Genomic DNA, 14,153 nt, shown 5'->3' with positions numbered 1-14,153 from the left:
TTAAAAAATGCATCGCTGCCTTCTCATTCCTTATACCAAAATAAATTCCAGATGGATTGCAAACTTAAGCGTAAGAAAGTGAAATCAGAAGAATGTTAGAAATAAACATGAAAGAATTTTAAAATTTAATAATCTCACACTGGGGCCAGACTCTCTGAGACTGTCAAGGCACAAGACCTAGAAGCCATAAAAGAAAAGACTAGTAAGGTTGATGCCATAAAATATTTAAATTTCTGCATAGCAAAGAATTTAAATACAAATAAAAACTTAGGACAATATTTGAGATAGATATATAGGAGGCAAAAAGCTAATTTCCCAAATGGATTTTTAAAAAGTTTTATAACTCCATAAAAAAAGGACCTACAACTCAACAGAAAAATGGGAAAGGACAGCTAGAGGCAGACAAAAGACATAGAAATGATTTATAAACGTAAAGAAAAATGGGCAAGCACATGAATAATTAAACAAATGCTGAATAAAACAACAGCAAGTTAATATTTTTCGCTTACTAGATTGTCAAAGATCAAAAAGTTTTTCGAGGAAACAGATTAAGTTAGGCTGCAGGAGAGGCACTCAAGCACCGTTGGGTGATATGTAGGTTGGTGCAACCTCTTTGGAGGGAAAATTGACAATATTGATGAAAATTTAAAATTCAGATACATTTTGACCTAGCGATTTCTTTGTAAAGATTATTTTAGGAGATTTATATGCGTACAAGGATGTTCATTACAGCACTGTTTGTCGCACAACAAATTGGAAATCACCGAATGATTTTCAATAACTAGTTGGCTAAATAAATTATGTGCCTTCCCATGATGGAATACTCTGCAGGATATAGATACATACTGCCCCACATGTGAAAGGACATTGGTACAGGTGTGGTCATCCTGGCATTGTTTGTAAGTAGCAAATGGTGGGACAATTCAGGAGTCTTTTAGCAGGGGCCTGGTTGAGTAGATTGCAGTACGAATCTGCAGTGATGGAAAGCCGTTGCCGAGATGTGGTATTGGGACGCAGATGAGAGCAGGTGCACAGTGCCTGCTGTTAGTGTGGTAAGCACAGGGACACATATATATTTGTATGTGCTTTGGCCACCTGGGGAAGAAATCACAGGAAGGTGATGAGATGCCTGTTCCTGGGGAGAGGACCATGGTGTCTGGGGAACAGGATAGAAAGGGGAGACCCACTCTTCATTGTTTACTTGTTTGTACCTGGGACATGTATGCTATGCTCTTAAAAATTATTGCTGATCCCAAAGAGCTGTTGTTTGTATGGGTTCCCTTTATCGATATTTACCATATTAAAAACTGAAGCTGAGAAGTTTTGAAAACACATGAAAACACAAACACATTCCATCACCCCTCAGAGCACTGATGACGTCAGAGCACTGTGGAGCCTCTGGAAAACTCTACTGTGCACAAGTGAGAGATAAAGAATGAAAGAATAAATAACATCTTAATATTCTTATGAAAATAGTATTGACTTCATGACTCCCAACTCCAGGAATCCCTGGACCACACTTTGAGAACCGCTGTTACAGAGAATGAAAGAGACACTTGATTGATGGTGAGAAAATCAAGCATGCAGACCAGGGCTCTTGCACCAGGACCAGGCCGGTGTCCCAGTGATATGCTATAGCCTGGTGTCTCCCCTCCCCCTCGGGCTGATGACAAAGAACAATGGGCAGTCTAGGCCCCCGCCTCACCCCCCCCCCCCCCCCCCGGCAGTGTTTGTGCGTGACTGTGAACAACAGCCTCGGAATGCGCTTCACCCGGGCGCCTTATTTCCTGGCCCTGGCGGCAGGCATGTGACCACCTGGCCTGGCGGCCCAGCCCCGGCCTCCTCCTCCGGCGACACTGCCGGTGTGTGTGGGAGTTGGCTCTAGAGCAGAGGCTATTTGGAAATGCGATTTGGAGTCTGAGACTATTGAGAGGTTCCATCTGGCAGCCTGGACGGTAGTAGAACCTAGGAAAAGTATCTTGCTCAGTGAACAGAAGGACTCAAGCCTCTGCCTGTCACAAGGGCTCATAGGTGGTGGGGTCAGTGGGATCCCAGCCGGGCTCCTTCTGCTGCTTGCCTCTTACCTGTCTTCAGCATCGCAGTTTCTGCCTCAAGTTGGCAGCATTACAGTATTAAAGAGGAGGAGTCATCTTTAAGTCTGGACCAAGACTTGAAGGAATGAGATGCTAGAGAGGTGGGATAGGAAGAAGTCTATCTTTGACAGAATCTTACTCTGGGTACTTTGCACGGATTCGCTGACTTAAACCTCACAAACACTGTGAGGTGGCCTTTATTATTTCCACTTTACAGATGAGGCACAGAGAGGTTAGTTCACCTGCCCAGGGTCACACAGCTAGTAAGTTGTGGAGCCACACTCTATTCTGTCTGACTCAAGGCACACGGTCTTAACCATTCAGCAATACTGCCCAGGAGCCCTCACCTAGAAGGTTCCCTTTAAGTTTCGCTTTCTTGCCTACCCAATTTTGGAAGGAACCATCAAGAAACACATTATCTCTTAGGAGATATGATAGGTAAAAAAATGTGATGGGGCAGGAAATGGGACATGTGCCTTTCTCTGAATTCTTGATGAAGTTTTATTGGCAGGTAATTCTATATGAAATGAATCAGACCCAGTCTCATCACTCCCATTATCACTCTGGGGACTAAGGAATTTAGGTTCAGGTTGGGGTTATGACTAAGAAAATCCTCAGGGCCTCTGGGACTATATCTTGGCTCTAGGTTGCTGTGTGACCTCAGCAAATCACTAACTCTCTCTGTGTCCTTTAGTCAGTTCATCTGTAAAGAGGTTTGGACTGAGAGTTGTTTCTTCTTAAACAAAACAACGACAACATTCCCCCAGTTAATTCCAAACTCCATATTCAATTCCAAATTTAATATGAGTGGTGAGACTGGGTCTGATTCACTTTGTGTAGAATTACCAGCAAAAAAAAAGCTTCATCAAGAATTCAGTGTTGACTATTGGAGTGTTGATTGTTTGTCTTGGCATAACTGTTTTCTGACAGGGGCGTGGCACAATCCTCGCTTGATGTTTGATTTTCACAGTGCGTGCATAAGGAAGGTCATTTTTTGCAAAATTATTCTAGGGTTTTATCAGCTTTCCCAAGAGATTCAGCTCAATCCTTTGAAATTTAAATAGATCTCTTTTGAAGCGCCCACATTGTCACCACCCTCGGATTTTCTCTCCTTCCATTGTTAGCAGGTGTAGCTTTCCCAGATTCTCATTTGTTAATGGCATCATGTGTCTGATTTGAGTAGTTTGTCAATAACACTTTCACTCACTCCACAAAAAATTTATAGTTCCCAGCATTTTTGCACGTACACTATGCAAAACAGCCGACAGAACATTCTGACCTTGGGGGAACAGGCTGTTGTCAGAAGGGGAGGGATGGCTGAGGAGGAGTGAAACAGAAAAGTCGTCAGTTGCTTTAGAGAATATTTTTGTGTTATGATGACTTTCGCTTTCTCTGTGCAACCTCATAACCGAATGCTCTTATAAGAAGGACCGTGGGAAAGTACCCAGACAGGTGTTTAGATAAGGAAGAGCAAACGGGTTTCACCCAGTGTGCCAGCTCTGATTGGTTGCTAGTAGTTGTCTGAAGCACTGTGTTGAGAAGGATCCTGAGGTCCTTTTCAGCCTCACCAGGGAAGAGTGGTTAATGATGTCTGATGAGGTACGGGAGGGGTTGAGTGGCACTCTGTGTGCTGACATAGCCCATACTAAATACTCAGCAATTGCCAATTTTTCTCTTTTATGATGTGGCAAAGTTGAGAGGGATATAAAAACTAAAAATTATGATCATCATTCAGAAGTAGTTCACAGTCTGAGAAAAGATAGAAAGAACCCGAGTTGGTTGCATCCTGGTGGAAACTGTGTGGCTGCTCGGCCAGGCAGATGGTAAAAAAGAAGCCTAGTGGTTATTGGGAACGCACATGACATTTTTCTTGTGACGATTTTTGCTTCTTTCTGCTCTCTTGCAATTGTGGATATGTCGACATAAAAAGTGAGATAAGGCAGAAATGTTACCTCTTGTGGTATCTCAGGCTCTGGAGTCAGACAGATTTGGGTTTAATTCCAGCTCCAACATTTATTGAATGGTACTGGGAAAGTTACTAAATCTGCCTAGACCTCAGTTTCCTCATCTGCAAAATGGGAATAATGCTAGTAGGTGCCAGACTGGATTGTTGTGAGAACTGTGTGTGTGTGTGTGCAGCAATTTCCCCCTTCCTGAGATGAGGATAGCAAATTTCTCTCCCAGGAAAGGGGCGTGATGCATAGTTAAGGGTGATGCGTACAAAGCCTCAGGAGCTTGAGAGCCACCTCACCCACACGTCAGAGTCTTGCCCCTAGGGTCACCCAGATGTCACTGAAGCCAGAGGGAGAATTTACAGATGCAAAAGAGCTAGTGAGCCAGTGGGGTTACTGCTCAGGATTCTCAACTCTCTCCTTCCTGCTTCTCTCCGGGAATGTGGTCATTTCTCAAGCAATACTCCCATCACCACTAATTATCTTAAAAGCTAATCAGAAGATACCAGGAAATACAGCATTCTCGGCATGCCTAACCTTCGCTGAACTCTCTTGTATGCTTTTGCTTAAGAGAAAATTGTTTTAATTCAAATCTATTCAATCTTTCAGTTTCAACCTTCTCTGTTTTACTCAAGCTAAGGGTATACTTACTCTCCAGGCTGGGAGGGAGCCCGAAACTCGGTTTCATTTGCACTGAGAAAAAAGAGCAGAGAGGCAGAAGAATGGGGGTGGGAAGAGAGAGGGAGAAGGTTAGTTATTTTATAGTCTGAGAGTCAATGGGATGTTTGTTTTACCATCTCGTTTTGAGATTTCTCTTGTTGACATGAAGAGTTAGATTTTTCCGGGGTGAAAAATCAAATGATTCAGAAGCAAAGGAGAGAAAGATTGAACAGGTCACAACTTAAAATACCAATAACGACTTGTGCAGTCAGAATGGTAGTAAGATAAATGATGTGAACATTGATTACTCTCCCAACATAAATTGTCAGCTAGTACCCTTTGTAAATCTGGTTCACTCGTAATTGCATCTTAAAGTGTGGGAGCGTCAATGACAGGGCAGAGCGGAAGGAACTGGGAGGGAAAGATGCCTTTGGTGCATGGAGGTGATGGTATCAGGTTTAGCCGTCTTCTGAGCTCTTGAGAGAGACCAGATCTGCCATCTACCAGTCCGGGCTCTGCCACTTTCTAGCTGAAGGATATGGGGCTGTACCTCTCAAAGCTTTAGTCTCCTCCAACGCTAACACAGAGGTTACAGTGATGCCGTTATTAGTCAGGCCAGGCTAAGCTCTGCTGCTGTGCGTCCACTCAATCATGAGTAATGAATTATAATTAACACAGCATTTTATAGTTTACTATCTCCATTTCACGAAATAAGGGACGTGCCCAGGGTCACATGGTAACTAGAAAAGGCAGGATTCAAGCACGGCTTTGAATGAACAAAATCCCTTTCTTGGTTCGGTACATCTCACCGATCTCACAGGTGGGAGTCCTAGGTATCGTGAACAGTTGCTGCTTAACCAGGCTGAAAGCAAAGTGATTATCTAGGATAGTCCTGGTGCAGCCTCTTAGGAAAAGTAAGCAAAAGGAAAATTACTCATGTGCCATACACTACCAAGCACAATTTTTAGAAGAGGCCCATTACTCTTTGTTAATTGGAAAAATAAATCTTGTTTTTTCTTTTATGTTGCTTAGGCTGCCTTTGCACGATCTGTCTTCATATGGGCGTGGCCCTCTATGATAAAGGCGGAGAATATATAACAGCACCTGGAGGGAAAGCACCTGTTGTCCTTTTAGTCACGAAGCTGAAGCCAGGCCCTCTTCCTCTGCCTCTCCATTACTGTCTACACCACCTCATGTGGCCCCAGGGCTGTTGCTAGTTCTCCTGCCTGGTGAGTGGAAGTGGGCACTGAGCTGGCTATAATGTTACGCCTTGTTAAAGCAAGCCAGCACTTAACTATCTGACCCTTCTCAGCTCTATTTTTTTGCCTGACTTTCTCTAAAACGTTGCTTTTTAAACTTGAATGTGCCTGCGCAGCTTCCAGGGATCTTGTTCAAGAGCAGATTCTGATTCAGTAGGTCTGGGTTGGGGTCTGAGATTCTCCGTTTGCATCAGGCTCCCGCGTGGTGCCAACGCAGCTGGTCCTCAGACCACACTGATTACAAATAACCCTGACCAGCTTTTCCAGCGAGGGCAAAATGGGCATCTTGAATCCATTTAGTTCTAAAAGAGATTTAAAAAAAATACGGGCCGGCCCCGTGGCTTAGCGGTTAAGTGCGTGCGCTCCGCTACTGGCGGCCCGGGTTTGGATCCCGGGTGCGCATTGACGCACTGCTTCTCCGGCCATGCTGAGGCCGCGTCCCACATACAGCAACTAGAAGGACGTGCAACTATGACATACAACTATCTACTGGGGCTTTGGGGGAAAAAAAAAGGAGGAGGACTGGCAATAGATGTTAGCTCAGAGCCGGTCTTCCTGAGCAAAAAGAGGAGGATTAGCATGGCTGTTAGCTCAGGGCTGATATTCCTCACACACACAAAAAATAAAATAAAAAAAAAATAAATAAAATACTAAGCTATGCAACCCACGCACAAAAGACTTTACTAAAATGGTCTGCTCTTTAAAAATACTCCACCCAGGGGCCAGCCCAGTGGCGCAAGTGGTTAAGTGTGCGCGCTCCGCTGCAGCGGCCCTGGGTTCGCCGGTTCAGAACCCCGGGCACGCACCGACACACCACTTGTCAAGCCATGCTGTGGCGGTGTCCCATATAAAGTAGAGGAAGATGGGCATGGATGTTAGCCCAGGGCCAGTCTTCCTCAGCAAAAAGAGGAGGATTGGCAGATGTTAGCTCAGGGCCGATCTTCCTCACACACAAAAAAATACTCCCCCCAGTGTCTCAAGAACGCATTTAGAGTCAGCTGCTATACCAAGATTTTTTGCTGGACTCTCACCATGTGTTTATTTCCACGTGTGCTTATACTAGCTTTCACCTAGTGCTTCAAATGTGGGTCTCTCAGAGAGCAGTGCCTCTAATTTGGTCTCCAAGTTAACCATCACTGCTGATGGATGGCAAATGAGGGCTGACATTCTCCCGTCTGTGCCCTACACTGAGCTCTGGCATTGGCAGCTGTCTGCGGTTGTGAAGTCTGGCTCGTGGAACCGTGGTTTCTTGACCAGGGGCTGGGAGTCCCCTCTCCTTAACACCGGTGACAAGCTTTATCCAGCACTTGACAGTCCAGGATCCACTTACTTACAGCTTTCTCTGTCTGTTTGTTTCTGTGAGTCAATGGGCTTTGGCTGCCAGCAGGTGCTCCAGAATTTTAGCCCAAGTGTTTTTCATATCCTTCCTGGCAGATCTAAGCAACTGCTGGCCTGCTTCTGTCAGCCAGCCACGAATGTCCCTTCTAGGGGAAGGATGGGAAGTTCAGATACTCCGATCATTTCTTTTATCTGCATCCTCTCCCCTCTCACCCAGGCTGTGAACAGCTGAAAATGCAGCAAGAAGTTGGAAGACCCTCAGAGAGACATTGGCAACATGACCCTATGGACATCATCCAGATATTACCTCGTTGTTGTGTCTCAAAGCCGTAAACCAATGCTTTCCTGCCACAGTTCTGATGATACCCATTGTGTAGATTCGAGATGCTTTGTGGGTCTCAGTAGTGCACAACATGGGGATGGAGAAGGAAGGTGTGAGATGAACTCTCCACGTGGTCTTCATGCCCCTGGCACAAAGCTGGGTGCCATGACAACCACTTGACCCTGGAGACTGGTCAACGAAAGGCCTTCCTGTAGGTCAGCAGTGTCACCCATGGGCTGCTGCAGGAACAAGAGAATTAAAAAAGTTTCCTGTTGGGGCTGCCCGGTGGCGTAGTGGTTAAGTGCGCGTGCTCTGCTGCGGCGGCTTGGGGTTCACAGGTTCGGATCCTGGGCGCGCACTGAGGCACCGCTTGTCAAGCCGTGCTGTGGTGGCGTCCCATATAAAGCAGAGGAACATGGGAACAGAGGTTAGCCCAGGGCCAATCTTCCTCAGCAAAAAAGAGAAGGATTAGCATTGGATGTTAGCTCAGGGCTGATCTTCCTCACCAAAAAAAAAAAAAAAAGTTTCCTGTCAATCACCAAGACATGTCACTTCTTCAAAATGCTTTCCGTGTGCAGCCGCTCCCTCCATTCGCACTGGCGGCTGCCATCTTGGTTCTGCCCTCCTTTCTGTACCCCACTCCCCATGCTTTGAGACTTGCAACCCCTCAGCACGTGCTTACCAGAAAAATCTCCCTAAAGTGCTGCTCACCTTGTGCTGTTCCTCCACTTGGAAACCTGAAATAGCTCCACATTGCCTTGGAGATGGAGCGTGAACACTTGTGCCCATTTCAGGAGCTCTGCAGTCTGGAGTTCCAGGTTCGTCAGCCTCACTTCCCACCACTCCACGGTGGCAGCTCAGGTCAGTCTCCTCTCTACGCTCCCTGCCCCTCTGAGACTGGTCTTTGGGACTCAGGGGTGCTCCCTCTGTCCAATTTTATTCTTCGGGTGCTTTCAAAGCACCTTGTCCTTCTCCTTCCTACTACCTGGCACAGTTGTCATTAATGTATTGATTGTGCAATTTTTGTTTGTTGTCTGTTTTCCTCAACAGACTCAAGCCCTATGCGGGTGGGGTACTCTGTGAGTCTGCTGGGGCTGCCATGACAAAATACTGCAGACTGGAAGGCTTCAACAACTAACATTCATTTTCTCACAGTTCTGGAGGCTGGAAGTCCAAGATCAAGGCGTCAGCAGGTGTGGCTTCTTCTGAGGCCTCTCTCCTTGGCTCGTTGATGGCCATCTTCTTGCTGTGTCCTCGCCTGGTCATCTCTCTGTGCCCGTGTATCGCTGGTATCTTCTTGTGGGTCCAAATTTCCTCTTCTTATAACAACACCAGTCAGATCGGCTCAATACCCACCCTAACAGCCTCATTTTAATGTAATCACCTCTTCAAAGGCCCTACCTCCAAATACAGCCACATTCTCAGTTACTAGGGTTTAGGGCTTCAACATATGAATTGAAGGAGGACAGAACTCAGCCCATAACACACACTATCCTTCTCTCTCACTGTTGTGTCTCCAGCACCTAGCCCCGTGTCTAGCTTTTGGAAGGCAGGACTCAGCATAGCTTTGTTGCTGGAATAATTGTGTGAAAGAAGCTACTATCTGTTCCTGAAGTGTCCTGTCCCTCATCCAGCCATCATCTGAGGCCCAGGTCTAGCCCTGCCTCACCCGAGAGGCCTCCTCAAGCCTGGCTGACTTTCTTTCTGGACTTCTCTAGCCTACACCTATGCACAGGCGTATGTTGCTGGCTCTTTCAGGGGTGTTAGCCTTGACCCCTTAAATAGAGTAGATGTTTAGGACTGCGCCTCCCATGGATCAGGCATAGAGAGGCTGCTCTAAAACAAACTCCTTTCCCCCAAATGAGCGTTCTTGTGATTCTCCGCTTAGGAGTGATCTGGATCCGCCTTGGTTGAAAACTCCATTGAGGAGGTCCTTGAGGGAGCTCCAGCCAGGTCCAGGGAAATGGCCCCCAGAGAAGAGCTAGAACAGAAGCTGTGGATTTGGGTACTTTAACCAATAAGTGGTGTTTCCTTTGTCCTGGACATTATCACAGACCAAAATAGGAAACACCATCAACTCCTCAGCCTTTCCCAAATAATGGATTGACACATTTTACTACCTCAAAGCATTTCAAATCTGTGCGGATTTTGTTTTGTTTTCAGCCATTATTCTCTTGGCAGCCCTGGGAACATGTCTCCTGTGATTTAAAGAGTTAGGGCTGGTTACACATTCCCCAGCAACTTAATTATTGACCCAGCTTGTAAATCATTCATAGCTTTCCAGAGGTATCCATATACTTCTGCTGGCAGCAAAGGGTACCCTGGGCTATTTGTGGAATGGAGGTTGGGGTCACGGAGAGTGTGAAAAATTAAGAATAACAGCACTTCCTTTCCTCCCTGAACTTTAATTGCCCTTTTAAAGAAAGCCAATGCTTTCTTCCTTTGCCACCTGCTCAGAATACCTCACTTAACTGCCAAAAAAGCTTTGGTTTCACTCACCATTCTCCACGCCATGTCACCCCAAGGATACCAGGGGACTTGGGTTTCATCTAGGAGTGAAGTGGCTGGGACCAGCCACCTTGCCTAGAGTTCCCCTGGGTCACAGCCAGGACTTCAGGAATGTTACATCTTAACATTTTAAGTAACTCTTCTAATCGTATCCCTGAGGGCCTGGGTAAGAAGCGACGGCTTTCAGCTGGCCTGCCGGTGAGGCCTTTGGAGGGGTTTGTGGTTAACCAAGGCCACACCCAGTAAGCAACAAGATGGGCTTTAATCACAGCGGTGTCTGGTGAGGGGCCGGCACCTCTATGGTGTCAGGTGTCAGCCAAGCCTGCTTGCTTTCAAACAAGAGGAGAAGGCCAGTCAGGTTTCACTGGTTGGCTGTGGGTTCAGCTTCAATGCCTGTGAAAACAGACACCAAAATAATCAAAGCACTGCATACCTGTGTCTAAAAGGCAGCTAATACCCACTCCTTTGAGGGAACAGAAACCACAGGTGACCGGCAAGCCCTTAAGAGAATCAGCCATTTGGTTTGTTTGTCCTGAGTCCTGTAGTTCTCAGAGTTGGAAGGAACCTTCAAGAGGTCTCAGTCTGTTCTACGGACAAGGAAATGGAGGCTGGGACATGTTCATGAACTGTTTCTGGTTATCACTAATGAGTGACCTCAAACCCAGTTGTGCAGTTTTCCAGTCTAGTGCTTTCTTTCCATCATGCCACGAGTTGTTTTTCTCAAATGGATTATATAAGGCTTCTTTACTCAAGAGTTTAAATTAATGCAAGCTGGAAATAGGCCTATTTTATTCAACCTAGAAAAGAAATGAATGGCAAGAGTCTTTTTAAGGTAAACGTTGGAATATTTAACACGCCAAAAGATGATATCATAATTTACCAAAGCTGGAGACAAATCATTCTCAACTCGTTCAGTGAGCACAGTCTGGTTCCCGATCAGTTCCAGCTGAGCATGTCTGGAAGCACATTTCCTGCCCTGAGGAAACTACTGGAAGAATTGGGCAGGCAGCTCCTTTGTGCTTTAGAATTGTCTCTTTGTTTCCCATGGGTGTGCAGTGGCTCATTGGTGTGGGGTGGGGAAGAACCCAGGAGAAGAGATCCGCCAGGGAATTTTTAATAAACTTTGAGGATTTACAAGCATCCTTACAGATTGCACTACAAGATGTGGCATTGGGAAGCTTTTTTTTGCTGAGGAAGTTTAGCCCTGAGCTAACATCTATGCCAATCTTCCTCTATTTTTTTTTTTTTTTTGTGAGGAAGATAGGCCCTGAGCTAACATCTGCCAACCCTCCTCTTTTTACTGAGGAAGACTGGCCCTGGGCTAACATCCATGCCCATCTTCCTCCACTTTATATGGGACCCACCACAGCATGGCTTTCCAAGCAGTGCGTCGGTACCCGCCCGGGATCTGAACTGGTGAACCCCGGACCACCACAGAGGAGTGCACGCACTTAACCGCTTGCGCCACTGGGCCAGCCCCTCTATTTATTTATTTATTTATTGTTTTTTACATGTGTGTTGCCGCCACAGCATGGCTGATGAGTGGTGTAGGCCTGTGCCTGGGATCTGAATCCACGAACCCAGGTCGACAAAGTGGGACACGTGGTACTTAACCACTAGGCCCCCCATTATGAACCTTACAGAAGCTCCTAAGAGCCTGAGATCTCAAAATCAAACCTTGCAGGCAAGTGGCCCTCAAAGCCTTGCATTAACTAGCTGCCACATTTCTCACCAACCTCATTTTTCACCTTTGGAGAACATCTGTTAGAGCCAAGCAAATCCTTTTTCTAAATTCTAGTCTCATTTGTTACCACTTCTGGTGAGTTGCTTTGCATATATTAACTCATTCATTTAACATCCATGAAAATCCTATGTGGGTTTTATCATCCCCAATTTTCAGATGAGGAAACTGAAGCTCTGAGCAGATCAGTGGCTTCCCCAAGTTCACGTAATTAGTAGTATCACTGAGGCTGTCTTCATTCCAGGATGCCATTTTAGCAAAGCACGATATCCTATAACTAAAAACAAAAACAAAACTCTTGACCTTAATATGGAACTCAGCTTACACAAGCAGGTGACCAGAGAATGTTGCAGATCATTAAGAGAATTCACACCGTGTGATTCTGGAGTCCTGTGCCTATAAATATGTGCACAGATGCATGAGTGTGTGCGTGTGTGTGTGTGTATTGTGGACTGAATGTTTGTGTCTCCCCCAAATTCATACATTGAAATCCTAACCCCCAAGGTGATGGTATTGGCAGGTGGGCCTCTGGGAGGTTTTTAGGTCATGAGGATGGAGCCCTCATGAATGGAATTAGTGCTTTTCTAAGAGACATCAGAGAGCTCGCTTCTTTCTCTCTCTCTGCCATAGGAGGACACTGGGACAAGGCAGCCATCTGTAAACCAGGAGAAGAGTTCTCATCAGAACCCAGTCATGCTGGCATCTTGATCTTGAACTTCCAGCCTCCAGAATTGTGAGAAATAAATGTTTCTATTGTTTAAGCCACCTAGTCTATGGAAATTTGTTATAGCAACTCATGCAGACTAAGACTACATGTACATATATGTATATATTTACGTATATATATTTACATGCTATTAACTTTTCTCCTTCTCATCCCTTTTCCACCAGGATGAAGTCCTTGTCACCTGGAGGATGTAGTTAATGACTGTGGGCTGGAGGGTTTTGTTGGGTTATTTGCAGGGCACAGCCGAGGGCCCTAGAAGCACACCACTGGGCTGAATTGTTTGGAGGGGTAGGTGGTGGAGAGCGTGTTGTTTGCTCCCAGAGGCTGCGCATCTTGCCCTGGCTTAACCAGTTCACAGAGGGACGTATGAGCTCTACGTAAAGGAGGCATTTCCGAAACACAGATGGAGAAAGCTGCCTGAATGCACACGAGAAATGCCCCTTCAGGCTGTGAGGCTCCCACTCGCTCTCCACACCTTCTCGGCTTCAAGCAATTTGCAGGGGCTCCAGCCCCCGTTACTTACCAGGCCCCTCTCCTCTACCAGTTTTGAAGCTTCTGCAAAGCTGAGCAGATGAGCCCAACAGCCTTCAATCCTCAAGGGGTCCTGCCCCCTCTCAGCACCCACCTGAGGCCTCAGACTGCAGGTACAGGAACAAGATTTTACTTAAAATTTTGCTTTGAAAAATAATAAAACTGGCTTCACAAATATTGGAACATTGGTGTGGCCCCAAGTGCTGGCGTAATACCTGGGTTTATGACAGAGGAACGTATGATGTTTTCCTGTGCTGGAATTAGGGTGTAGCCTTCACATAAGGAAGAACATTGTTTTATTTGACCGCCTTGCAAATGATCTAACATTGAGTCTCTATTATTCACACGTTAAAGTTAAGAAATATAATTGGATACATACCAGCATTTATAATTTGTTATTTTGTTATTATTATATGTTGCATTTATGAAATCAAGTTTTATGTTGCCTCATCTTAATTTTCAAAGCATGTGCTATTTAATATCTAATATTTACTCTCTTACAATAAAGAAATAATACATCAACCAACAAAAGATGGTAGAAAGATATGTTTTTAATGAATATGTGGCTCTGGATTCATTTCTATCTCTGAAGTGGGTTCCCTACCCCGGGTGTCGGTATAAATTAAGTTCTCTGATCTCTATCTGGCAGGGAGGGTGCTCCATGGAATAAGGATTGTTATGTGGGAATGTCTGCAGCCTTCCTCCCTTTTCCAGATAACCAAAAATAGTGCCGTAATGGTCTGCCCAATTTCCTCCCTCCTTTCCTCTCCTAAAAAGGAAGTGGTTTCATTTCCTTTTTAATCACCAGGAAAGGGGTGGTATCAATGTACATAATCAAGAGATAGAAAGAAGAGAGGAAAAACACGAGTGTGGGGCTGGGCTTAGAGAGAGGCCTGGGGGAACTGTGGAGAGAGAGGCTTGAGAACAAATGCCCAGATGGGTGTGAAATGGGTGGAGAAGAAACCAGAACTCCTAAATGTTGTTGTGCACCATATATTTGCCTTCTCTTCATGGTTTCCAAA

At 45.6% G+C, this 14,153-nt stretch overlaps 1 long non-coding RNA gene across 2 annotated transcripts in view; it reads left to right on the top strand.

The window, feature by feature from the left end:
* The window catches only part of LOC147914516 (uncharacterized), an 80,064-nt gene extending 66,414 nt beyond the window's left edge, over positions 1–13,650 (top strand). Inside the window, exons 2-6 of one of the 2 annotated variants that reach the window (XR_015555244.1) lie at positions 5,738–5,934; positions 7,520–8,485; positions 8,675–8,817; positions 12,504–12,606; positions 12,765–13,650. This is a non-coding gene — a long non-coding RNA (uncharacterized LOC147914516). The remainder of the gene's footprint in view (positions 1–5,737; positions 5,935–7,519; positions 8,486–8,674; positions 8,818–12,503; positions 12,607–12,764) is intronic. The other variant, XR_015555245.1, reaches the window with a different exon arrangement.
* The last annotated feature ends 503 nt before the right edge of the window (positions 13,651–14,153 follow it).

The sequence above is a fragment of the Ceratotherium simum genome, chromosome 19 (genome assembly GCF_057802395.1).
Source record: "Ceratotherium simum simum isolate JZ-2026a chromosome 19, ASM5780239v1, whole genome shotgun sequence".
In the NCBI taxonomy this organism is placed as follows: Eukaryota; Metazoa; Chordata; class Mammalia; order Perissodactyla; family Rhinocerotidae; genus Ceratotherium; species Ceratotherium simum.
This window is presented reverse-complemented; position numbering and strand designations above follow the sequence as displayed.